The 26,493-nt window shown below is 41.0% G+C and overlaps 1 protein-coding gene across 4 annotated transcripts in view; it reads right to left on the bottom strand.

Moving 5' to 3' along the window:
* Positions 1 to 2,834, bottom strand: part of LOC141007458 (prolyl 4-hydroxylase subunit alpha-2-like) — a 28,876-nt gene extending 26,042 nt beyond the window's left edge. For 3 of the 4 annotated variants that reach the window (XM_073479820.1, XM_073479823.1, XM_073479821.1), the window contains exon 1: positions 2,725 to 2,833. The gene's annotated coding sequence lies outside the window, so the exon portion shown is untranslated. Of the gene's footprint in view, positions 1 to 2,724 lie in introns of all 4 variants that reach the window. The other variant, XM_073479822.1, reaches the window with a different exon arrangement.
* Between the last annotated feature and the right edge of the window lie 23,659 nt (positions 2,835 to 26,493).

The raw sequence follows: 26,493 nt of genomic DNA, 5'->3' as shown, positions 1-26,493 counted from the left end.
CTTTTGGCAACACAAAGGCATGGTTTAAAATGAGCTACACTCTAGTCTAGACAGCGACTCTGTGGTTTGAATGAGCTCTTCGAACAGGCAGAGCCACAGCAGTCTGCTTATGGTTTACTGGTGCTTCCGCAGCCAGGCTGCCACGTTAGGATGTTTAGTCACGTCCTTGCCAATTTCTTGTTTGTCTGCAGATGTTTGTTTTAGTCCTCTTTGGATCTGAAACAAACTTAAAGTCATGAAAATAATCAGAAAATACAGCAATAAAGGAACAAATGTTGGTTGCAGCCATAGTTTCCCTTATAGAAGAAAAAAATCCCATTCACCTCTTTGTTTATGCAGGTTTTAAGATATCGATCTCTGAGATTTCACATGAGGTTTATGGACCGCACAGCAATGATAAGTATGTCAATACATCAGCAACATCTCTTCCCAAACACTGTGTTCTTATTACTCTGCATAATCCACAGAACAGACTTTTAATGGGGCTACTTTTTGGTCAAAAAACTGATTTCTTGTTGGTGTATGTGTGAACCCACTCCTTCAGAAAATGTAGAGACTTTTTTGACCTTTGGTTGGGTTTTATCAGTACTTAAAGGGAGGGGCACTATGTAGTTCTGGAGAAAATATTCAAACCATTTACAATATTAATGAGTAGAGGTGGGTAAAAATAAATCGATTCACATAAGAATCGCGATTCTAGTCTCCCATGATTCAGAAGATTTACACCCCTATAAATGAGGTAATGATACAAACTCAGCAATACTCATCTTTTCCATAACAGAATAAACAAGCTGTTCTCTGAAGAAAATAAGGTCCCAGAAGACTGTTTGAAGCTAGAAAGGTGGCAGGGTCTGCCAAATATAAACCAAGTATGCCATCATGATACACAGTGTTTTATCATACACAGGCTCTACTTGGGTGACCAGCCCAGGTAAATTGAGACCTGCCCAGGAAGATAAAATCCGAATTCCACTTTTTTCCAGTCAGCGATGTAATTTTACAGCGCGCACAGACCATCCACCCTCCAGCCCCACCCACCTCGTCACACGCAGCATGTATCAGCTCTGGCATCAGCTATTTACTTCAGTGTTTCCCACACATTAATTCATTTTTGGCGTTCCACCAAAATATCAACATTGGCCCCCACATATTGTTTTTTTTTTTATATTGGAGCTGCGCATCCCGTTCTCACTTACTCAACACAGTGCACCCGTCAGTGAAGAGCATGATGTTATATACTCCGATACGGTGGATGGCGGTTTGTTTTTTAGTCCGCCGGTAAAACCAACAAAGAAGAGGAGGAGGAGCATTTAACACGGTTGGCTCATGGACCTATAACTAGGTACTATAATCAGGCACTAGAGATTTCCGCCAGCCGAGCCGGCTAACTTCTGGTTTACGCGCCCGGTTAACTTGAATGAAGCGGAAGTCTCTAGTGCGCACGCTCTATGGGCTGCACAGTGCGGAGGCTATACGGAAGAACCCCGGCCGGAGTATGGCCGGAAGTCGAGCATTTTTGGTTTCATGCGCCACTGAGCAGCTTTCATAGGAATGAACGGGGCTCCGCCTCGAGGGCTGTGTCCACTAGTTATAGGTCCGTGGGCTGGCCTCATCGTTGAGATCAAGCCCCCTGGAAGAGCAACATACCTTGAAGCCAGTTTTCGTAGTGGCTAAATCATGTAATTACATCGTCACGTGACGCACAAAAGGCTTTTTCCCATAAGCTAACATTGTCAAAGACGCGTCTGTAAAACGGTGGATTATTGTTTTTGAGCTTCACAACCTCCCCCCCCCCCCCCCCCCCCCCGTGACATGACTCGTTTTACTGTCAGAATTTAAGCCATGTGGTCCAATAAAATCTGGAAAGTCTAGAAGAGCCGCACGATTAAATTATCTTGCACGATTAAATTATCTTAACCCCATTCAAGTTAGCCAGGCGCTAAACCAGAAGCTCGGCAGAAGTCTCCAGTGCACACGCTCTATGTGGTGGCGGGGTCTGCCAAATAAAAACTAATTTAAAGAGTATGCAAGTTTGTTGAGTCAATAAAATAAGGAGAGTTTGTCAAACCAGGTTTTTTTTTCTCTTTTCTTCTGATTTAAATGTCCTCCCCAGAACTACACAGTGCACCTTTAACCAGAGGAGAGGGACTAGAAGCTCTGGCTGATCCGGAGTCAGCTCATCATCTCCAGCTGGATGGTGGCCGTCCCGGTGACGTCAGCCTGGTTGTTTCTAGAAATCCCCGACACTTTGAGCTCCGAGAGGGTCTCCTGCTGTCTGTCTCTACTGTCAGCAGCTCACCGCACCCACATTATAAAAACAAGTGTCGGCTTTTAAAAAAAACGTCCCCACGCCATGTAGGCTGAGTTACACCGTCTGAGATGCTCCGCCACACTTTCAAAACTTTCTCCGTGAAACACAACCCCGACCGCCTCGCAAGAGTTAGCCGACAATGTCAACAACATGTCGGGGGGGGGGATAAACACGCGCAGCTCGCTTGGAGAACGAGTCGCTGTTGCTTCACCGTCTTGGCACCGCTGCGTGTTTTTCAGCGTCTGGGAAACGAAGCTGCCCATCAAAAACAAACCTGTTGGACCCAGTTATTGACAGCAGCCATCCCCGGCATGTTCGCTAAGGCACGCGAGCTCTACGGTTCAACCCCCTTCACGAGATGAAGAGAAAAGCTCTGCGCGTGATTACATGTCGTATTTTCATGTGTTTCTTACCTTGAATCTCTCTGGTTTTGAAGAGTACCGCAGCTGCTCGGTGTGAGGACGCAGCTCCGCTTGGTACCCCGGGGTTATGAGTAGGACAGAGAGGGGTTTCAGTCGCTGCCACGTACAGAGCCTCCCGGAGGGGCCGATGAAGCGTAATGCTTCCAGTAGACGCGCAGGGACATTCTTCGGCCGAGTTGTGCTGCGTCGCTGTCAAGTGCGCCTCCGATTTCTGAGCTGCAGTCTGAACCGTGGGCAGATTCCTGCTACTGCACATTTTTTTGAAGACAAAGGGAGGGTTGTAGTCCAGTTGGACTGCAATTTTATGTGTACTTCTACAAAAGTTTGTGTTAAGAGGTGTGCATTGTTGTTTTTGCGATCAAAAATACCAGGATACAAGAATCTAGACCTGCTTTACCAGCCAAAAAGTGCTCAGATCCTTTAAAATTCCACCATGTAAAAAATCTAGAGCCCAACCGATAGGCCCACTGAGTTTTTCTTTTTAGTTAACTCACATAACACATGGTTTGGTGAGTATGAAAATGATGAGAACCATAAAACAAAATATAATTATATAAATATAAAAGAATAATCAACAATATGCCAATACGTCTGTAAGACAAGATAACTTTGCCCAAAATATGCATGAGCCCGAAAGGGAACTAAAGCACGCATGACATGGCTCAATGTATGTTCTGTATCTATATATTCTATAAAGATTGTAGGTATGCATTTTATTCCCAGTTTTTTTTAAATATAATCCAGCTATCAAAAGAGCCTCTTACAGAAAAACAAGAATGGTATGGGATGAATGTTCAGAAGCCAGCGTGCCTGAATAGTTCAGTCTTTTAGAATATTTACGGTACTGCAATCCATGCAGTCCGTCACGTTTACAGGTTGGATGTGTTTCCAGAGCTTTATCTGTGGATGACCATGAACACCATCTGGAGAAATGCATGTAGACATGGCTTTTGCTGTTCTTGAACTTCCTCTTTCTGCGCTGGTTGTCTCTGACCTTTTCTAAGTCAAGTGCAAGTGGGAGCACCAGGAGAAATTGGACTTTAATAACACCTTTATTCAAGAAAAACTATATTTAAGAGAGCCAGTGTGTGGTTGTCAGAAGACAGAATGTCTTTGCTTTGGCTGAGCAACATGGGCCTACTGTTACACATGTGGCAGGCTGAGACACATACTGTATGATGAAACACTCCTTGTGATTGCAGTACACACTTGCCAAGTCTCTGTAATGAATAGCAGTATATTTGAGGTATTTGTGGAAGGTAATAATAGTTTAGTATAACAGTTTTCTTCAAAAAAATGTTATTTTGGTCAGTGAGAGATTTTTAGGCTGTTATTAGATTATTCGCAGTCTATTAATGTGGATTTGGGTGCATTATACACCTTGTGTTTAGACTTTTACAATTATAATATGATGTAGATCCACAAGTTTATCTGATTTCTGATTAGAAATGTAATCCATAACAGAGTAATATTGCTGAGAATCTTGTGTCTGATGATACCTGGGGGACAGTGTGACCAGCAGGTGTCACTGTGGGTCAACAAAAGAACAAACACCTGGTAAATATTCAAACAAACAGCTCTTATACAAAGAAACATAACAGAATGATGATTCAGATTATCATCGCAGATAGATAGGAACATTATGAGCTATTACCATAGCTATTACGTGAATAAAACTGTAAAGTAAAACCGTATTAATCCATGTTTGCGTCGACATCTCTCTGTGATATCCAATCTTTGTGCATTTAAACTGACCCTAATCCTTTTTCCTGCAATTCATTCTCTAAGGGCTTGAATGTTCTTGCCCCTCCACATCGTGACTCATCATTACTCACAAGGAGAGGAGGCGAATCGTAGTTAATGAGAGCAGACACCGCAAATATGTCGTGCATATACAAAAATGCCAATGGATTTATTTAACCGCACGGTTTCAAATAAACTTTGCAGCATGTGTCAGACATTCAGTATTTAACATTTTATCAACCTGAGACCCTTGTCTTGAATGTTTCACTTTTCCTAATCTTATTGCGAATTGCTTATGAACATGCTTATAAACTGAAGTCATATTAAAGAAGACTGCTATAGATAATAAACCTTTGCTTCTGTTTGGGACACCAGATGTAAGAGATGGTTAATTACAATTTCATATGCTATATATCTGTGATTTGTATTGAAAGTACTTTTAATGCAGCGTAACCCTCACAAATACAGTACACTAAATTTCTTAGAGGGATTTTTGGGCAAATATGAAATTATATTTCTTCATAAAGCGTGAAATATTTCTTTATTTGGTGTGAGAGCAATGTTTTGTTTAAATAGTTGTTTGCGACCTAATGTAAGAAGTTATATTCATGTCTGCCAAATGTTTCACCACTGTAACAGGGCCTTTGTCATTTAATTTCATAGGCTGGGCAACGTATGTGGGGATGGGTATGTGCAACTATGACTAACATGGGTTAATATTTGCCCCCTAAATGACAACAAACATTCAAATCTGAAAAAAATGCCTTTTAAAATAGATCCTGTTTGAGATCTTTGAGGAAATGATTCCAGACTTAAATCAGACAAATCAAATTTAAAATCAAAAATGTTTTCGCATTAATAGTTAACAGACTTATTGGACAGTTCAGGTCCTTTTCCAAGATGACTTCATGATGTTTTTTTTTTTTGTTTTTTTACCAATTGTTGCAGCTGCACTGCACTGTTCACTAATGTCCACTGAGTGTCAGCAGTATTCAACAGATAAAAGACAAACACTTTGAAATTGCCAAGCACCCTCATTGGATATTATTTTGTGCCATTAAAGCAGAAATTTGTGCCAAGGTGCTCAGTGATGCCCAGAGATCTCTTGTAGATTCATTCTGTTGATGACTGTGACACAAACTTCTGGTTTTGTTTGTGGTATTATTGAACGCTCCGTGCTTTTGAGGAATTTTCCCACACCTTTTTTCTCGCTGAGCAACAACTGGGTTTGTATAAAGTTTTTTTTCCTTAAGCGTTGACTGATACGCGTGAACAACAGAGATCAGCAGAACAAACCCACATTAATCCAATATACTAATGCTTAACGGGTGACAATGGTGGTTCCCATGGGGGTCAGTGCCCTCTAAAGGGGTCGCAAGATGATAAGCAGGATAGGAGAGTGTAAACTCATGTTTGCTTTTTCACATTCTCCTTTGATCTTCTTTTATCTTGTGAATTAAAAAAAGAATTGGAAATGATTTTAACAGGAACAGTCCTGCAAGTTTTGAACAGTTTAAAAGCAGTAAACATTTCCAACCTGTGATGAGGGGTCACAAGAGTAAGAGGCTATTCAGAGCTGGTATTACCATCTGTCCTGTGTGATCCGATCACAAGTGGACAGCTCTAAGTCTGTCACAAGGGACACAAGGGACAAACGGACACAATGTTTTGCTTCACAACGCCCAAATAATTAAGATTTTTTTCACTGACAGTGTTTCACAAAGTTTATAAAGTTTCTCCTAACTCGACAACTCACAAAATGAGCAATTTATAAGGAGAGTCTGGGGACTTTCTCCATAGGCAACAAAGTACCTCATATAGTTGTATATATATATATATATAGTTGTATAGGTTGTATTTGTAAAATGTGACATGTTTAAGGTCAATAAAATGTTTTCATCTTTTATAAAATTTACTATAAATCAGTTGAAACTGTGCGTTTCAAACAGCTGCTAATTGTTGGCAGGTAAGATGCCCTTTAGACACAGAAGCAGACAGGCCGGTACAGTGATGCTGCGACAAAGTGCCACTTTTTACGAGGAAAGAAACAACTTATTGTGTTGCATTCAATGCCGAATTTACAAGAAGGCACGGATGACTTAGAATGTGTCGTAGCCGTTTCACAAAGTGTGTCGAGTTTCTCCTCACTCAACAACTCTTAAAAATTATGCGATTTGTTAAGGGAGTCCGGTGATATTGGGTAAATAGTTCAGTGACAGTGTGTTCATGCTGTATATGCTTTGGTCAACAGGTGTCACTCTTTTCCCATTAAACCTTCAACACATCAATAACATTAAATGCACTATAAATCATCACAGTATCACATAATCTGTTACATTTCTCAGTAGCACACAGATGAAACAGCTTGTCTGTTTGTTGGTAGCGTATCTGCAGTTGTAGCGAGACACCTTTCACACAAATACCACATCAACGCCGAATAATAAACCCTATCATAAATCTGTCCTTGTTGACACAACAGGGCGTCACTGCTCTTAGCTAAACACAAAGGTATTTTGCTTGCCGTGCTGTCAAGGTCGAGGAATAACAGGCCAACCATCAGGTAATTTTCACACCTGAGCAGAGGCTGTGTGCTAAAAAAGGCTGGAAGACTGTGATTAAGCAATCACACGCAGGGAACTGAATGTTTGGCATGTCACACACGCTGACGAAACCACTGAGGGAGTCGTAAACAAACAGTAAAGCGAGGTTCAGAAGCGTATCATCCATCTTTAAAGTACAGTGTCGGAGACTTTGTTTCATGAATGTGACGTCAACGTGCAAAATATGTTCTGTGTGGAATCAGACGCTTCTTGTTTTGTGAGTGTTGCATGATGACAAAACGACTTCAGAAAAACCAAGCATCTACTTCCACCCATTCATTTAGCGGAGGTTAAGGTTTTCCAGATGTTTCAAGTGCTTCCTCGAGCTAAGCCTCATCCTGTGCTTGGCTCGGGCTGGTAACTCGTGCACCGGAGAGGTCACAAGGTCAAAGATGCTGCCTTGTTTTGCAGAGATGATTTAGAGAGGGCACACACACCAGAGACAATGTAGTACACGTGTGTGTCTTCGCTCTGACCTTTTTGCGTGCGGGCGAGCCTGAGTGATTGGAAGTGAACACACACGGAGAAGGTTTGGGGTTTCAGACGCTTTAATCAAACCTCATCAGCTCAGCTCAGGGGGGCCTGACAGTGACTCCAGCCTGTGTGTGCCATTTATTTAACCCTGGTGGGAGTTAAACAACACAGCGAGACGCAGAGAAAACAATACAGAGGGAGTGTGTGTCTGGTTCGGCGACTCCAAACAGGTAATAAGGCGGAGAGAGGGATTGAGAGCACAAAGGAGGAATCATGCAGTCTGCTGTGTGAGAGGAAGATCTCACACAGCCTTTGTTCCAAGCTAAAATGCCCTTATACTATCCAAACCAAGCATCAACATTTTGAGATGCACACATGGCATGTTTTCTTCTGGTCCGTGTGTGTGTGTGTGTGTGCGTGTGTGTAATGAGTCCGGCCCGGCTGCAGTATACCTGAGGATTGGGTTACATGATCCGTCCGTCAGCACAGACAAAATGAGCCCCCTCGGGACAGAAGAGACACAGTGTTGTTCACACCACACTGATGTCAAATACTATTTGGAGGTAAACCTTCACATTTGTTTTAGGGCGGTCGGACTCCTGAACGGGTGGTGTGTGACACCGGATACCTTTAGAAATCACAGGAATGTTTTGTGGAGTTAGCTTCATTGGTGTGTTATTTGCTGGCAGCACGTGAACACATCCATTTTGTGTACTCACTAATGTGGAGGTGGCCCTGGACACACGGAGACAGAAAACCATTCACACATTCAAGGCTCCGGGCAATTTAGAGTCGCTAATTCATCTAACCTCCACCTTTCTGTGTGGCGTTTGCTTGTTTGTGGATTACGCTGATCACTGAGTCACCATGCCTTCCTAGCTGAGAGGATACAAATCAAAAAGCACAAGCGCCTTCAGAATTTTGATAATTATTGGTCAAAGATGAAAATAAATACTGAGAAAGTTATTATATTCTAGTCTCAAGTGGGGGGGACCCACGGTTATTATTATTACATTGGACACTCCTGGGCTGGAGTTACACTGTGTCACAAGTATGAAAAGACATGTAAAGTCATAGAAAAAAGGGAAAGTACCCCTCAAAGTTTGGAATGGTCATGAAAACTGGCAACAACTCAGAAATAAGTCAGAAAAAAGTTGTAAATTCTGAAATAACCTTAACATTTGGGGAACCTACCTCTAAAGTGGCAATCTTGAACCCACCATCAAAAGTCAAGGAATAAAAAGCTCTTAATGTGTAACTTTAACAATTTGAAATAGTCTTAAATATTCAGGAATAATCTTACTAAGTCATGAATGTCAAAACAAATCAAGAAAAAAAACTGCTGTTGTTTAAAACTATAAGTGTGATGTCGCTGAATGATAAATAGCACAATATAACATGTCTGTATTCCTTTGTCTCTCTTCTCTCTCTACTTCAGCCTTTCTCCTTCTTTTATTGTCTTCGAGCATGTAAGTACATGTGTGTGTGTGAGTGATTGTGAGGAAGTGTTTCTGTTTGCACACACCTCGTTTGACCAAAGGCTCCTGTCACCGAAGCATTATCGACCCATTCAGCGTATCAGTGAGTAACGGCCTCACCAATATTGACACAGCTCGTTCCAGTGAAAAGGCAGGCAGCTCGAGCAGATGCACAAACAGGTCGCAGCCTATTATGGTTGTGAAATACAGAAGGAAGGCGGCGCGGGCGAGGCTCGTCTCTGACCTGCCCGGCCCAGGATGGTCATTTGTCTTCAAGAAACTTAAAAGGTTGGACCGTATCCTTATATTATGTACATGCACTTACAGTAAAGGAGAATTCCACCCAAAATAGGACTGACTGTTTATAAAATGATGCTAAACAAATCAAATCTTAGACGCCTAGTGGCAGAAATTACATACTCTGTGCTTCATGGAGTCATCATAAAAAAAATATAAAAAATTTGATTAATAAATATTTTTAAATAAGCTTTTGTTGCAGCCTCATATATTTTTAAAACATGAACTAAATCTGCGTGTCAGCTTTCAGAGTTTGTTTTCACCTGAAGTTCTCAAGTCAGAGTTCTTTGTCCAGGATCACTGACGAGGTCACCTCCACCGATACATCATGCATTATGATCTGACAGACACTGAAACCAACACACCCTCCTCTCCGAGAACTGGCCCCAAGTTGGTTTATTACGCAAACAAGACGGTCGTCACTCGAGGGAAGACCAGGCAAGAGTACAAGGACCCATAACAAACACGACCCTGGAGGTTGTGTCTCCAGAGAGAGAAGCCCTCTCGGTCCAGAGAAGGCCGTGGTGGTTTTGAGACTTTCATACCGCACAAGGACCGCAAACCTCCCTCCAGTCTGCTGTTTGAGTAGTTCCCACAGCAATAAAATATGCGAATGAGAAAGGCAGATTAGCAGACGCTGGCTGGCTGTGTCCTTTAGTTTCCCTCTTTGCCTGGTAGTGAGGGGTGGATGGTGCTCTGTGGCCCAGTTGGCATTGTTGCCCGTTTTATTCACGCATTATTAACAAGTTTATTAACTTTTTTCGTTTTACTTTCAACATTTAAAGTCCTATGAGAGCATCCCTGTGATTTCAGGCTACCAAAACTAAACCTGACTCACAACTTGGCAGTCAAGAGATTCCCAGTCAGGAAGGAGGTCAAATCGTCTTCGCTGTGTAAATTACGAGCCCACCAAATCCACAAAAAACATACTTTTTCGTGACCTTGGGATTGTAGTGCTGCTGCTGCCTGTCAAATTACATCGACATCCAGAGCACTTTGTTCTCATTTGGAACGGCTGGTTGACTGGTAACAGCACGGGGAGGCATAGAAAAATACACTCCCTCAGACATGTGCTGAAGCAATCAAGGAGTCGAGGAGGGAGGATGGAGGATGGCGACCTTTCAAATAGGAGCTCAGACACAGAGAGAGGGAAAGAGTCGGGGGAGTGCAGGACTCCAGGTATTCTTCCCATTTCATACAGAATCACACGGCAGCAGCCTGTTAAAGAAAGCGAAGATGATTCCTGGGAGTATGACACGGACAGAAAGAGGGAAAGAGAACGAGAAGGGGAAAAACAACGTGGAACCGTGCCAATCAGATATGATGGTGAAGATTCAGCTATTTATATTCTAGGTACTTTCTATCTATCTGTAAATCTAAACCCTTTCAAAACAAAACTGAAAATAGCATGTGTATCTGTGGGGATTTTTCAAGATTCAAAACATGTCCAGAGCAGACATGATGTCACCAAGAAGCTACAAAAATAACCCCTCAGATGGCAAACCTTAGTGCACCTGTAAACGAATTATGTCTTGAAAAGTAGAGGGAGCGGAGATTAGATTACATGATTACGTCCCAGCAGCAGCCTGGTTAGTGACTGTAATGGGCCCACAGTGGCCCGATTGTTGAGGTCCAGCTACTGAGGGGTTTTCAGTTCACTCTGTGTGGGCCTTTTTGTTTTTCAGGTCTATTTCTGTCTATTTTGTCAAAAAGCACTTTTGAGATTAACCCATTTCATTAAAAAAAAAGTCATATGGAAATAAATTTGATTTTAACTGTAGGTTGACCTAAATCTGAGAAGTTTCCTCTCAGCAGGGATTCGGTGTAATGAAAACATGTTGTTAATGTTGGCCGGTGGGGATCCGCCACAAAACCCCAACTCAGCTGACCCATTTTAGCTCCTGACCACCACTGACAAAACGCTGACCTGTTCAATTGACAAGGAACAAATGCTGCACACTTTGTATGGAAGCAGAAAAAGGCCATGAAAAGCAACTGAATATACCTAATTTTGAAATTGAATAATATACTGCTCAAGATTTCCTGTCTGTATACACACCATTCAAAGCTGATTGTTGAGTCTCACTCCAAGGGCGTCACATATGGATGCTTTGGGTTGCCGAGCCTCCAACTCAATAACAATTACAATAAACTATCTTTACTCCACAATGCCCAGAAACATCCTGAACACTGCAAAAAGGAGAAAATACAGGGCAGATACAGACACCACCACACTAAGTCGTAAGTGATGGTTGATAGGAATTATTTCTGTCTGAGTCTAAATCCTGCATACTTTATACTTAACATAACACCACTGATTACTTGATATTTAAATGTAATTACCCCTGAATTTATGGCATTGGAATATTTTGAATCCCTGTTTTATTATTTGTACTGTAAAAACTTTATTTATGGGGGCTTCCAGTGGATGATCTGAACTTCTTGATAAAACAGGAGACTGCTTAATGTCATTCAAACCGGATTGCTTATCCTCAGTAGCCTGAATGTTTACGCTGCTTTCAAAGTTATTTTTCAAGTGAGGATGGGCCAGTTTTCCAATAGTTAATCTTATGTTGTGATTAAATTCCAAAATTAAGTCATCAGTTGTTCACATGATTCAAATCACGATGTCTTTTATAACTTTGAACTTTTCATCGACATCGTTTGGAAACAAAAATCACCAATAAAAGTTGTTTGAATGTCTCAGTTTGGCCAGAGATATAAATCAGTCAAAATCTAAATCCATGCCATAAAAAGTTTGTTTCACAGGGGGATAAAGTCGATGATGGACCCTGACACGGGTATGCAGCATAAAAGAGATGCAACACGCGATAGTCTGGAAGTCATCATGCAAAGACGGTTAAAACTCTCCATCTTTAAGTCCCCCTAAAGCCACTGAAGTCCCTGAAGCCCCTGACAGGCTGTAAACAGGTTCTGAGAGCATTCTTCAGAGATGTCCGTCCAAACAACACACACACACACACACACACACACACACACACACACACACACACACACACACACACACACACACAGCATCAGTGAAGTGACATGTGAACTCTACAGCTGGTTATCGTGAAAAGATAAGGGGATGAAGGCAATCTGTTTTTCATTATATTTGGATGCTTTGGTCCTCGTTGGCTTTAATTGTCTTCATCGCACAATAATTGCGGCTTAAAAACACATTTTTCTGCATGATGAAAAGGAAATTTTAGACAAGGAATTTTCTAAAATGGATTTATTCCAAACCCATTTTGGAGCAGAGAAAGAATAGTTGGAGAGGAGCCACTGAAGAAATGTGTTTTTTATGTGTTTATGCACTTCAAGTGATGCAAACTGACTATACACTGCAAACTGTCCACAGTGAATACACACTGCGATAATTGTTTTTATATGGCCAGTTATCTCTTAATTATATTTTTACTACCTCAGTTTTCATTATGTACATATGCACTTTCTGTGATGTTCTGTTATTGTCCCCTGTATATAGCTTCATATAATTTCTATTAGCTTGATATTGAAAACCCAATCACCAGAATAAATGTTAGCGAATTACATAACTGCTAAACCATAGATAAGTTAAAAAAATTCTATATGTTGCAACTTTACGTTTGTTTAGGTTCAGTTTTCTATTTCTCCCGTCACAACGCTGTGCTTTTTCTCTGCTTAGGTTTAAGCACAAAAACCACTTGGTTAGGGTTAGGAAAACATCATGGTATGACTTAAATTACTTGATTTTGTCGCCATACAAGTGGCTGAATATGATCTGACTTCCCGTGAAAAAACATCCTGTATTGGTCGCCAGAAAGGCGGCTGGAGATGACCCGACTTCCCGTGAGGAACTGCTGGTTTTGGTCGGCACTTCCTGATGTGAAAGTCATCTAATAAGCATATAATGTGAACATGATATCCCACTTCTGGTACAAATGTCAACCTTGGATGTATATGTGGTTTGCAGAAACATTAACTGCCAACATTATATCCTGGTGACTGGGCTGGATTTTCTGTTTTTTCCCCTGTCTGTAGCATTATACGTATATACTTCTTTTTTATTTAACATTTGCTGTTTGCACAACACATGTACTTGTTGCAATCCCATTTCACTTCACCCAGTTATGCATGTGACAAGTAAATCTTGACACAATGACACCATGTAAGTGGTGTAATTTCCTCGAAACTAAGTCAAAATGAAAAAGAGATGCCTCGCATGAATCATTTCCCATCCCGCTAAAGGTAAACACATATATTTTAAAATAAAAACAACAAATGAAGCTATGATTCAAACCCAGGTTGTGTATGATTTTCTTTCACATTCTCGGTGGAGCCATTGGGAGGGTTAAGTGTGTATTCTGCCGCCTGGTTTAAATCCAGCTAATGCTTTCGGTGCGCAGAGAGGAAGGCAGGTAAACAAACTTTCAAGAAATGAAATGAAACAAAAGCCAGACACTGGGTAATTTCCTGAGAGTGTGTGTGAGTGGGAGGCTGTAGAGGTTTGTGTGAGTAGGTGGGGGGGAATGAGTGTGTACTGTTTGGTAGTCCCTTTTATGTTTGTTTCTCACAAGTAGTGTTTGACATTCCTGTACAGGGATAGACCGACGTATTTATAAAGGATGAAGGGGAATAGAAAAAGAAAAATACAGCTGTTTATGTAATGGTATCTATATAAACCTTTTAGTTTGTGTCTTCAAAACCTCACAAATGCTTTCTTCTTTCTTTTTTTGCAACATGTTTTTGTTGAGATGTTCTTAACAGTGACATTTCATTCTGTCTAAACAACGACTCCAAAAGAGATTTTAAATGGTCTGTTTGTCAGCGCGTGTTGTCTCACTGTTAGTGTGCATCTTTGTTGCAGCTGCTGACCAGTAGCTGTAATTCATCCCACGTTCCAGAGCTCCTCACAGAGCAACACTGATCCTGTGATGTGGACGCTGCCTCTGCTCAACTACTGAAGTGACTGTGGGTTAAAATCAAAGTGATTTAGGAGGCGTGTGGGAAATGACTGGTTTCCACGACGGACCAAAAAAGGTTGATCAGTTTCAGAGTGCGTAACACAAAGACATGGACACGTGTTACGAACAACTACGAGATCCAACAATAAATAAAGCAATGCACTAATAAATGTAACTACTCTAGTGTTGTTGTCCTCTCAGCCTTGAGATGTCAACAATTCAGAAAGTTCCCCATTAGGTTAAAAATTAGTGACAGTGAGCATCTTAAGACAGGGTTTGTGTTGGTCATATATTCTGTAAGCAAGTAGCAACAATTTTTATATGAGATTTTAATATGAAATCTAAAGTCAGACCTGAAATTCCCTCCTACACCTCCAAGGAGTCTTGTGGCCCCCTGGGCTAAGTCATAAATAGTTTCACTGGTGGACTCAATGTGTACTTTAAGTCGTTTGGAGATGAAAAAGGAGAGGATTTCAGAGGCCTTTCTGACAACATTTTCCATTTTGAGGGACTTGCAAGTCTTCATTTACTTTCTGGCTACAATTTTGGGTCCAGACCATTCGGTAAAACACATGATTTCATTTAATATTTCGATCCTCCTGCTCAAATCTCTCTTTGTCCTAGCACTCTCTTCAGCAGTGTGTTCATGATTGCCTCGTGTGGCTGAAATGCATTTTGATGGAATGGCCTGTGCGGGACTTCCCCTTCGCTTTATGATGTGTGTAATCTTTTAGCTCTGCTTCACAACACCTGTTGCTCGTGTGAGGCCTCAGAGTCCGAGATAGTGATGTGTCTCGGTTACTGCTGCAGGGAACACACTGTTTCCCAGCAGAAAAACCCGTCTCCTTTTGTTTATTTTCTCTGTTTTGAGGTAAACATTGCACAGTGTGTACTTACATGTTACAAGCCTCGCAGTTTTACAGGCACATGAGAATCCCCAGTATAAAGTACAAAGCTACAGAGTGAGCTTCGTAACATTCCCATAGCCAACAAAGAAGTTTCCAATTACTAACCACAATTAACATAGAGAGGGATCACAGGGCATCAAGCTTGTTAAAGCCCTTGAGACCCGTTTACTACCAAGGATTGCTAACACATAACTACTGTAAAATACCTCATGCGATGACACTACTACAAAATGCAGTGGCTGTGTTCAAGTGAAAGTAAAAATACATGTGGAAGCAAAAGTTCTGCATTCAAAATGTTTCTTAAAGCTCAACAAGACTAAATGAGTCACATGTTTTCTTATATAACCCTGGTGGTATCAAAACATGTGGTTTGGTTCACTGGTCCAGGTTTTTGGACAAAACAATGGGATTTAAAAAAAGGCATTAGAAGCAAAACATTTAAGAAGCGGACATGAGTAGGTTTGTCGCTCCATTAACCAGGATTTTGGTTGATTAGAACACTGTTTACAACTAAACCTCTGGTCATCAAGATTGTTGTATTTGGGTTGAAGTGGAAATGTCAGAGACTGATATCCTTCAAACTGGACAAATAAAACCACTTTTTGGGGGTTCGGATTAGCTCTAGATGAGCAGGTGCCACCCTGCATGGCAGCCTCTGCCATCAGTGTGTGAATGGGTGAATGTGACAATCAGTACAATCTGACAACCATTCAATTAAATTTCAGTTCACAGTTTTTGCTTTTGTTTTTTATTTTACATCTTTGCCTTGTTTGAATTCTTTTATGTTTTGATGCACTTTTTTAACCTGGTGTTGTGCTCTGAAAGACTCCTATACTTAAAATGTATTATGATTATTCTGCACATCTAACAACATTAGAGGCCTGCCTAATATGGATATACTGCAGACAGACAGGCAGTGACATAAGCCCGCTTGCTGGCAGGCATCGCGGTGGCCTTCAGCTCTCTGGTATTGCACACAGACTGTAAACACAAACAAAGTAGTGAATGTGCTGAGTGTGGTCTACAGCAGCTGGCATGTGTACACGTGGGAATCATTTGTGTGTCTTTCCCAGGTCAGAAACATCGAGCACATCAGCACAAAGAATGCATTGTGCGAGTGTTAATCTGGCTAAATATCTCTCTGTGGGACATTTAGTAATGATTCAATTATGCATGAATCAAGATCAGATGATTCCCAAAGCCGAACTCGACGCGTGGAGCCTCATTTGCCTTCATTTCGATTCTCTTTCTCTGCCCCGGCATCAGTGCTATCAAATGCTTTGTTCACGAGGGAGGCCTTTTCACATGGAACCAGGAAATTATCTGTCAGGGACTTAAAATGTGTAAAATGTGTAAAAATGTAAATGTGTGACAGGTGTAAAATGTTATCATTAGTGTAGCTGGTTTGTTACCAGAACGCTGTAGGTTTAGGTAAATCAATTGCTTCAGAAGAGAAATCATCCATAAAAAACCTGGGGCTGATTACAAAAACACATGCAGATACATGTCCTTCCAACAAATCCTCCAAATAAAAACGAAAATAAAAAAATCTATGCCTTTGTGATTGATGACACGATGACTTCATTTGTCAGTGCCTTTCAAAACTATTACGCGTCATTCTTTTGAATCTATTTCATGATGTGACAACACGATAGTAACGATTTGGTTAGGATTAGGCACAAAACATCTTGGTTAAGTTTTGGAAAAGACAATAATATGGGTTTAATGTGACTTAGGGGACTTTCACAATGATGGTTAGAGTAATAACCACGTCGTTAAGGTTAGAGAACAAATGTGGTCATGGTTAAACTAAACCAACATCAACTCTCAGTAGTAAACGGGAAACAAACAGCGGTCTTGTGTGTTTTAGCCTCACTCTTTGTTGGCAGTCAGTGAGGTAGTTGCGTCCTGCATTCAGACCCAGTGCAGGACAACAGATTCAACGAAGAGAAAAAGTGGCTTCACAAAGACGTGAAAAACGTCTGTTTGTTTTTTGCAACTAAAACCCAGTGTGCCACTTTAAAGCATTTTGACACATTCAACCATCCCCGACTGCCTCCTTCTAGCTCCTACATCCCCGTGAATGAGAGCCATCCTACAGCAACTGGAAGGCTGGGTATATGTGCACAGTGCAGCATATTCCTGACTATTTGAGGAGTAGAGCAGAAAAAATGTTAGCAATGTACATCTCAGTAAACTTTGTGTTATGTGTTGTAACTTTACATTTCTTTATGTTGACTTACATTAAATTTTCCTTTTTATCTTTTGACAATGCTGTTACTTACAGTCTGGTTAGGTTTAGGCACGAAAAAAAACTTGGTTAGGTTTAGGATAATATCATGTTTGGGCTTAAAATACCTGTTTAGTCACCACAAACATGGCTATGCATAAGTGGTTTGTAGAAACGTTAACTGCCAACATTTAATGCTGGTGACTGGGCTGCCAATTGAGGAGCTTCAACAAAAACTTCACTAATGACGTGAGCCAAAAAAATAGCAGCATTCAGGCAAAAATGGTGCAGATGATGTAGAGTGGCAACGTAGAGTCAGTTACATTCATCAGCGTGATTCAAATGAGCCTCACAATGGTTTTACTCGTATATTTATGTCCTGTGTGAGAGTCGATGTAGCGATCCTTCATGGATTTTTGTGCTGATTTAGAGTCCAACCAAAAAACTTCAATGTACTTGTGAACTTGGAGAAACTGTAACCATTAATCGTAGCTGCGACCAATTGTGATGGCTTGAGCAGCTCTTCGTATTCGTCTAACACGCTTTTGTCGACGAGCCTCGTGCTTCTCCTGTTGCTGAGGCCTGTCCAATGATGCCTCTCGTTACATAAACTGTTTACAGGAAAGTACAGAACTGGAAGAGTGCTGGTTTAGACCTCGGAGCATCAATTCGGCTCACTCTGGTATAATGAGGGCGGTTGGTCTCAATTAGGGTTTTTGTTTGTGGCACTGGAGACAAGTTATCTATAGCATGTTCAGGTTTCAGTTGATGGTTTGGTGGAAATTATTTTGGGGGTTTAGCAATTTATCCTGGTGAGCTTAATTAGACAGTCTGTGACAGAAATTTGGAAGAGAGGAGGAAGGAAGAGCGTGAGAAAAGAAAAAACAAGTCACAGTTTCCCTCCAGACAAAATCGAATATGAGCAGACGAGAAATAAGATCTTAATATGCACATAAGAAACGTTGATTATGACATTAGAAAGTTTGTCACGCTGTATGATTATAACACAAACACAGCCTTGGGATGAAATGAGGTGACATGTAAAAGTCTGTCAGCACAGAACTGGTCAGAAAGCTGCAAAAACGTCTTTACCTCCAGGTTATAGTCCAGACCCGTATTCCCATTTGTGGTCTATATTCAGCTACAGGGTTTTGGTGGATGGTTTGGTCGATCTGTCCAAGAAACCTTAATTAGATACTTGGTGTGAGAGAGGAAATTAGAAAGAGAGCGTGTGCATCGGAAAGAGAGGAGGGAAAACAAGCATGAGAAAAGAGTCACAGGTTTCCTAAAGATAAAATGCTCTTATTGGCAACTGTTACAAAGCCCAGTTGGAAACATAAATTTGCTTTGCTGTATTTGACACCAGTTTGATTAAAGTTATCTTAGACACAAACATAACTTGGTTAGGTTCAGGGAAAGATGATGACCTTTGGTGACAGTAATGACCGATTGTTTAAGGTAAGGGAACAAAAGTTCACCATCCATAGGCAACAAGAAGCGGTCTCTTGTGTTTTAGTTCCACTTTTGGTTTGTGCTTCCCTCCTTTGCTACTGACTGACAAGAGTCAAAATACTCCCTGTTCAGGATCTGGCCTTCATTATTGGTCTGGCACTTCACAGTGTTTTCACCTGTAATGCTTTGCCTGTTCTCCTCGTTCAAGCTTTAATAAACGCTCCAGTGTAAAGCATCCAAGTCTCCAGAACCTTTTTCATTTTACGGCATTTGTTAACACGATTGATACCGTAGTTGTTCATGGGAAGACAGTCTCGTAAAAAGGGCCATGAATCCAACACTGAAAATGGATGCAAAGACCCTAAAACACTGACCCTTAAAGCCAACACAGCAGAAAATGTGCACTTGTCCATGTACTTATGGACTATAGTGGACCTGGATACAATTCAGGACACATATCAGATACATTTATGTGTGGATACAAGACATTTTTCTAATTAGGTCCCAATATCTAGGCTCAAAAGAATGGTTGGTTATTACATTGAAAGTTTGTTACACTATGAAACAAACACTGCCTGACAATCTGTCCATCTATAATATTTCTTTTACAAGACATCCAAGTGTGTCCTATAGTTACACTCACTGTTAGTCACTCTGGAGTGTCACCTATCTTAAATGTTAAATATATACATAATGGAAACAGGTCTGCCACATCTCCAAACAGGAATGCTGGGCCCCTGATGAGATGTGACACATAGCGAAAAAACTCCTTAATAGCATGTTTCAGACACCCAGAGAACATGTGTGTCCACATACCACCTGCTGTACTGTACCTCTTCATGCTTCCCTATGACAAGCATGCGCCTGGAAAATGTTTTTCTTTAGCAGTGTTACAGGAAAAAATCTGTTGTCTGGACTTAATGAGCAGATCCAGTTCGAGCCAAACACTGAGAGCGATCAGTCCGTGTCTGTTTCATGTCCAACTTTTTGAGACTCTCCACCGTGGTCCAGATCATACTCAAGTGGCTGTGATGACGATGTTTCAGTCAGTTGTCAGCTGCTGAGTGAGAAAAGTTCTTACTGACATTTAAACTATGGGTGTATGCACGCTACAAGAATCAATCAGTTAAAATTCAGCTGATTATATATCATAAACATAATTAAATAAGGATATTGTATCATCTAACTCAAGGCACGTCCATGTCAGCACACTGCCTCAACGATGAGTGAATACACTGCTCTGGATGGACTGTGCCTCACATTAATGGACGGCCCTCGAAGATCCATTCACATCTGTTTGTTGCTTCAGCACCACATTAAATATTCATCGCTAGCATCTGGTCAGTGTGCGTGCGTGTTTCTCTGTGTGTGGCCAGGAAACGAGGCTACAACTACAAGTCCGATGATGGAGAACCACCTGAAGGGGAACTTTTAAAGGCTTTTAACAATTTTCTCACCAGCCTGGCAAACTAAAACCAAAACTACGAGGCCATTGTGAAGCAACTCCTCGTGAAGGAAAATGACTGACATGTGCTTCAAGCCTTGACATTTACTGAGCAGACAGAAAGTTTTTAGCCACGGCATCTACATTGTTTCTTGTGTAGAAGCTGCTTGAAATAATTTTGAAAGAAGCGGTGTCTGTGTTTAAAGATAAGTATTCCCTCTGGTATCAATTGTTCTTCTCTATCAATTATTTCTAATCACGTTAACTTGCTGATGCTAAGCGTGTAACTCTGCAGCATTCTTATGAGATAGCTTTTGGCCTGTGGGGGTCTTGTTCTATGAAATCATCTGTTTTTCATTTCTGACTCAGCAATATTGCGACCACATAAATTAAGCTTCTATGATTTCCCTAAAACTATTTGCCTCCCCACGGGGCGCCCCAGGCACGCTGTGTAAGTGGCACCATTGTTTCCAGCCTGTGCCATTACAAAGAAGGAACCGTTTTAAATGCAGTGGACATAAAGCTACCAGAATGTCGCTGGAGAACAGGGTAAAGAAGCAGTGTTTTTTTGTTAATGCAGCAAAGATGTTACTAATCAGGCGCCCCAGCTGCCGCTAGATTTGCCAGCAGCAGACGTCTGGACCTCACTAAGAATTGTGGTTGTGATTCTAAACCCTGCAACTAATGAGATTCTGGTATTAAAACCTTAAATGTGGGTTTTAACGAACAAACTAAACTTGCATTTATTGAATTTTTGGCCTTTTGGGAGCAAGTTGTACTCTACACAACACTGACATAATGTTAACTTGTTTTGGAAAAAGCGTTATTTATTAAACAACCACCCTTGCTAATGAAATCTATCTGACGTGACTGGGGGCGGAAATGTTCAAGGATGAGGTGGTGTTTTAAAATTGTATTCGTCGTATGTTTAGTCACATTTGCAGGCTTCCTTCCTCGCTTTCTGACTCTCTGCTGGAAGTTTTAGCAACAGGCGACCAAATGAAATGCACCGTTACCATGGGCGTAGGTTTCTATATAGATGGTCGTGACATGTCACAACCAATGTTCGAGGATTGCAAAATAGTCACTACCAATATTTGTCTGCTGCTGAGCCAGTAGTAACGTTAGTGAGTGGTAGTAGTGAGCATCTTCCAAACTGTGTCTGCTACTTGAAATGGATAAGAGGAAGAAACAGCTGAGAAACAGCGATTAAAAAGTTGAAGTCTCTGGAGGTGGAGGCTGCTAAATGTGCGAAGTTGACGGAGCTTTTTGGTGCCGGGACCAGTGACACCGACCCGCCAGCAGCCACAGGTGCTGCTGCGCCGGGAGACGAGGGAGGAGGACCTGACGATGATGAGCGAGTGGAGGCAGACAGGGTCAGTAACGTCAGCCTGGGGCTGGCTCGGCTAAATGTTTGAGACATGTCCAAAACAAAGTAAAAAAACGTTTTTACTTTGAATGTGATGCGACCTCACTAACTGCATACTGATGAACGCAGCTGCCGCTAATGCTAACGTAGCTGCCGCTAATGCTAACGCAGCTGCCGCTAATGCTAACGTAGCTCCTCAGGGACTGAAGTCGTTATTTTCTAACTTTGACAATCTAACATGTGGCAGCACATCAGCCCAGAGTTAAAGGGCTGTGACTGTTGGTAGTTGTGGTTGATTTTGTTCAAATACGCCGAATTGTGATATTATGGGTTATTATTGTTCAGATGATTTAGCTAAGCTAGCTAACAGATGCTAACGTCAGCGGTCTCTTGTTGCCATAGCAACAGTAAACATTCACGTGGCCTGATGAGCTGTAAACAGAGATACAAAACACAAGTAAACCTATAGCAAATAATAAATTTAATTTGCAATATTTACCATTGAATTTATTGTAATCTTTCAATTCATTTATTGTTTACTGAGGTGATAACTATCTAATAGGTATAATTTGTGTGTAAATGTGTTACTTTTACTGTAGTTTTCAAATGGCTGTGTATAGTGTTAGTGTATAGTCTTGAGCATTTTCAGGTCACAAAGATCTGGCTTTTTTGCATTGGGAAACACTAGTAAAGTGTCCTAATGAAAACACGACAAAGCCATTTGACTACCTTGTTCATAAATGATGGTGTCAGGACTTTTTTTTATGACACACACACTTTCATTGATAGGAATACTTGGTTTTGAGGAATGACCTCTATTTTGAGCATGTGACATGCTTTTGCAGGTTATCAACAAGGTTTTGCAGTTTGTACTAATTGTTTTGAGAAATGCACCAACTGTTGTGCAAATGTAAGTAATGATGTGAGAAAAACTCCACCCCGTCTCTGGTTTTGGGTTCTTCCCGTTAGTCTCGTCCCACCCCTGGTCATAACATAACTTCTGTTGTGATTTGACACTATAATGAACAAAGATTGATTGGTTGATTGCTATAGCTGTCAGTTTTAGTCCTTGAGTTCATAGCTACGTGCTTTATTTGTTAACTGCTATCAAGGAATATGACTCTCCTTTGTAGTATGTGTGAGAAAGGACGCCACGAGATTTGTGGACTTCTTCGTGGTGTCCACTGATAATATAGTGGGCTGGTCTGGACAGAAAATGCCAGAGCTGAATTTTTGTCCCAGTCCACCCCTGGTAATGTCACTACCAAAGCTGAGACCAAACCTACGCCCTTGACCGTTACCTTGAGTGAAATCACATATCTCTCTGGGTTTGAACATTGGCGAAAACATTGGGAATAATGTCAGAACAGGTGGATTTATCAGAACTTTTTCACTTGGAGCGCTGCCTGCTGCTGCTGCTGGAAACAAGTGTTAAAGCTAAACAAAGTGGACCAAAACGTAGACACACAGGCAGACCAACTTAACAAAAAAGCAAGCTTTAATAACAAAAGCTGAAAATCCAAATCCAAAATGCAAAATACCAAAAGTACAACAACCACTCACAAAAGCTAGGCAAAGTAGAATCAAAAAAGCAAAGCACAAACCAAAAGGCAAGGTACAAAACACGACAGGAAAAACACGAGGAAACAGGAGCGAAAAGCCAGAAACACATGACGGGAAGATGGAACAGTGAAACACCGAAACAAGAGGGCAGAACAGACGAACTGACAAAGAGAAAGGGGAAGACAAGGACTTAAAAACACAGGGGGCGATTAACTGATAGAAACTGAGGAGCAGAAAGGGCAGGAAAACAGACAAAGGCAGGAAGTAAAAAGTGAGACACATGAGGATATAACTTCAAAATAAAACAGGAAATGATAAAAACCAAAAACTCAACTCATAACAACAGGAATGATACGAGTGGTGAGACTGAACAATGAGGTTACTGGCCTTCTGACCAAAACATTTGGCTGGCTCTCGGCCCAGTTGCTTCAACCTGCATTCAAATGAAAAACCAAAAAAAATCCACTGGCAGGTCCTTCCCATTTAATTCTGTGGAAAACAGATGCATCCAAAAACCAAGTAGGCTGGCCTTCGGGGGTTGTTTGTGTCCCATGTGAAACCAAAAGTCAACGTTAATTTGTTGCGAATTTAACTTGAATCACGTACGTCACAGTATATCTTCCTAAACCTAACCAAACTCTGACTGATAAGTTGCCATGATTACAAAGGTCACCTGACTATGAATTTGTTTTCAGCAGAAGCAGAGCACAGATCTGTGTATTTGTCGCCGTGAATGACCTTCTGACATTCAACGGTTATTTAATTTATTGTTAATATACACCTTCAATGCTCGATGTTAATGTCACTTCTTGTACAAAGACATTCAGCATCGTCATTAGCAGAGTTGTACTGCTGCACCATATAACACTTATTTCACTCTGATGTTTTTATTCCCCTCTTATGAATACAATTCATATTGTTTTTTATGGCTCCCACTGTATAAATTCTGTACTCTATATTAAATTTGGTAAAGTGTGCACACCAGTTAGAAAAAAACTCTTGTGCAACTTTTTATTAAAAAGAGTTTAAAGACCTTTGGGCCAATAAAAAACAAGTTAAAACCTCATGGCATTCTATTAAAAATACATTTCTGTCTGTGAAAGTCTTGCTGAGTTCATGAAAATAAATGTTACTGGAAATCACCGTTATCTGACGACATTAGACTCCATTCACTGACGATTGTGCAACAGTTTAGATGACATCATTCAGAGATAATCCAGACTGAGGCGGACAGCTCACAATTGCGACACCGCTTGTCTTACCTGCTTCCCCTCAGGTTCTTCTCGGCTACGTAACACAGAGGCCAAATCAGGGAGTGAATAGATTTGTAGGGATTTAAAAGGACTCCTTGCAGCCGAGGGTATGTCGAATGATCGCCGTCCGGGGAGGAAAGAACAGAGAGACGGGAGCTCTCTGTAGTTTGACTCAGATTTATTGGGAACAGGCTTTGAAGAAGACGCATATCCGAAAGCCTGTCAGCCTGTTCATCTGCTGCATAAATCTCCTGTGCAGACTGCAGGCCTCTCATCCTTTCCTGGTCATTGGTTAGTCATCCTTTGATGTGGGTACGAGGTAAAGGGGCAGTCTGTAAATACTGTCTGCTGACACCTTCTGAAACCTGATTATTGGCTTTGTTTCAGAGGACAGATTGTTTATTCGTTTGCTCTATTTAGCTGCATTGTTCTTTTCTGCCAAAACTGGGATTATAATTAAATTAAGATGCACAGAAGTGAAGATTTATGGGATGATGGAGACACAGGAACAGGTGATTTCAGTTTTAAAACAATGAAAAGCTAACAATGTCAGCATGTTGTTGATTATTTGTGAGTTCATTTATCTGAATCCAAACTCCTGAGAGGAGATTTCATCATGTCTGTGTGCATCATTTCTTACAGTGTCAGCGTCACAGCAGCTCATTGTGCAAAGTTTATAAAAACACCGGCACAACGATGCACTGACGACACCTGATGTTGAGATCCAACTGGTGTGACATCAGTGCCACTGTTTGTACACAGCCACTGGGATAGGTTAGCGTCTGACTCAAATTGACTCAGACCTTCAGACAGAGCCCCACATGCCTGCAGATGTCTGAGAGGCAAATTCCCAGGAATGTCTAGATGAGATCACTCCCTCGGCAGCAGAAGAGTCGTACTCGAGCTTGGTGACTCACTCTCTAATTGGCTGGGGAAATGAAAGAATCAAGAAGTTGGGGCAGAGAGGATACTGGGATATCCACTAACAAATGGGAGAGGTCTGCTCTGCCAGTGAGTCGTCCAACATCTTCACTGCAGAGGATGATCAGGACGTACAGCTTTTTGCTTAAGACACTGAACAGTGAGTTACTGACTTTAAGTGCATGTCTAGATTATCCTTCAACCCCTGAAGGCCAGCATATTCAATGATCCTCCTGTTATGTTCTCATTTTTTATTTGTCACACTAGCAGTATAGTTTTATGGATGGCAATGTCTTTTATTTGTATGTCTCGACAACTGTTAGAAAGAATGCCATGTGATTTTGTACAGATATCTATGTCCTCCACAGGAAGAACTGTAACAATGTTGGTGATCCAGACTTTTCATCGATCATCTTGTCAAACTCTGAATTTGACGAAGACTTTGGTGCTAATTAGCAAATATAAGCAGCCAAAAACACTCTAAGATGATGACATTATATATTCAAATGTTTTCTGCTGTGACTTAGGGTTTGTTTATGGCTTTTGTTAACATATGGATCTATGTTTACATTCATTTTCTGCTTATTTTTTTCATTTAGACATTAAGGTTTTCATATAATGGAACTAAGTAAAATAGTCTATTGATGAACGAATTCAGTAAGCCAGTCAGTGATGATAAAGCCTTACCTGTGTTTTCGTTTGATGATGCAGCAAGGGATAAAATACAAAATACGTATTTGAGAGGAACTGAAAGAAAATAAATTAATTACAAGGCATAACAGAGAAAACATACATCTGCACAGGCATTAATAATAACTATATGAAAACAGCAGTCTTTTCACTGATGGTCTCGTATGCTGTTACAGGTCATTTATAATCACCAGAGGAATCACAAGGCTGTTTCATAAACACTTAATAAAGTAAATTACAACACAATTTCATACTGTTTTATTTTGTTTATATGTGGCGGACCCTGCCACCTGTCGAGCTTCAAACAGACTTCCGGCGTCCTTATTTTCCTCTGAGAACTGCTTGTTTATAAGAGAGTTCATATTATTACCTCATTAATTTTGTAAATA

This window comes from Pagrus major, chromosome 13 (genome assembly GCF_040436345.1).
Source record: "Pagrus major chromosome 13, Pma_NU_1.0".
In the NCBI taxonomy this organism is placed as follows: domain Eukaryota; kingdom Metazoa; phylum Chordata; class Actinopteri; order Spariformes; family Sparidae; genus Pagrus; species Pagrus major.
The sequence above is the reverse complement of the archived record's forward strand: the minus strand, read 5'-3'. Positions and strand labels throughout refer to the sequence as shown.